A 1,001-nucleotide genomic window follows, 5' to 3' on the forward strand; every position below is an offset into this window, starting at 1 on the left:
AAAAGAGTAGCCCAAGAGTTGGCGGTGTGTGGTGATGACTAGCTGCCTTCCCTCTAGTCTTACACTACAAAATTAGGGACGGCTAGCGCAGATAGCCCTCGTGTAGCTTTGCGCAAAATCCATAAAAAACAAACAAACACTAAGTACCACTGCTGAAAAAACAAAAAGAAAGAAAGAAAAAAACTTGAATGTTTGGAAACTTGATACAACTACGTAAAGAAAATATACTTTTCCCTAACTGTGTTTATAAAATTCACTTAAAAGTCTGTTGTTTGGGGAAACTTAAATTCTTACTCTCAGATTTATTCCCATTTCTTATCTTGCAGGGAAAATTTGTATTTATGAGATTTCTTCATGTTTGTAACATTTTGTATCTTTCCAGTTTCCTTATTTTTATTCTGTTTCTTATTCTTACAGATTAAGCTTGTTTTCTTCAGGTTTATCCGATTTTTCTATCTTACTGATTAAGCTTACTGTCTCTGGGTTTCTTCGGGTTTATCCGATTTTTCTATTTTACAGATTAAACTTACTGTCTCTGAGTTTCTTCGGGTTTATCCGATTTTTCTATCTTGTAGATTAAGCTTAATATCTCTGGGTTTCTTCAGGTTTATCCGATTTTTCTATTTTACAGATTAAGCTTAATATCTCTGAGTTTCTTCAGGTTTATCCGTATTTTTCTCTTTTACAGATTAAGCTTACTGTCTCTGGGTTTCTTCGGGTTTATCCGATTTTTCTATCTTACAGCTTATATATCTACAAGCTTTCTTCGTTTTTATTCTGTTTATCACAAACATTTAATATTTCTTGTTATTATATGAAATCTATCCTTTTATCTGGCTAAATTTCACAATCTTATAATGCAGTTCCTGTGCTTAAGGGAGGTTTGGAAGCAAAAAAAAAAAATACTTATCACGCCACGTTTAATATAAATACAAATTTTGTTTGTTCAATGTCAGTGTGAATTAATATTAGATAAAACTTATACAACATCACTAAATATA

This window comes from Limulus polyphemus, unplaced genomic scaffold (assembly GCF_000517525.1).
Source record: "Limulus polyphemus unplaced genomic scaffold, Limulus_polyphemus-2.1.2 Scaffold3705, whole genome shotgun sequence".
Classification (NCBI taxonomy): domain Eukaryota; kingdom Metazoa; phylum Arthropoda; class Merostomata; order Xiphosura; family Limulidae; genus Limulus; species Limulus polyphemus.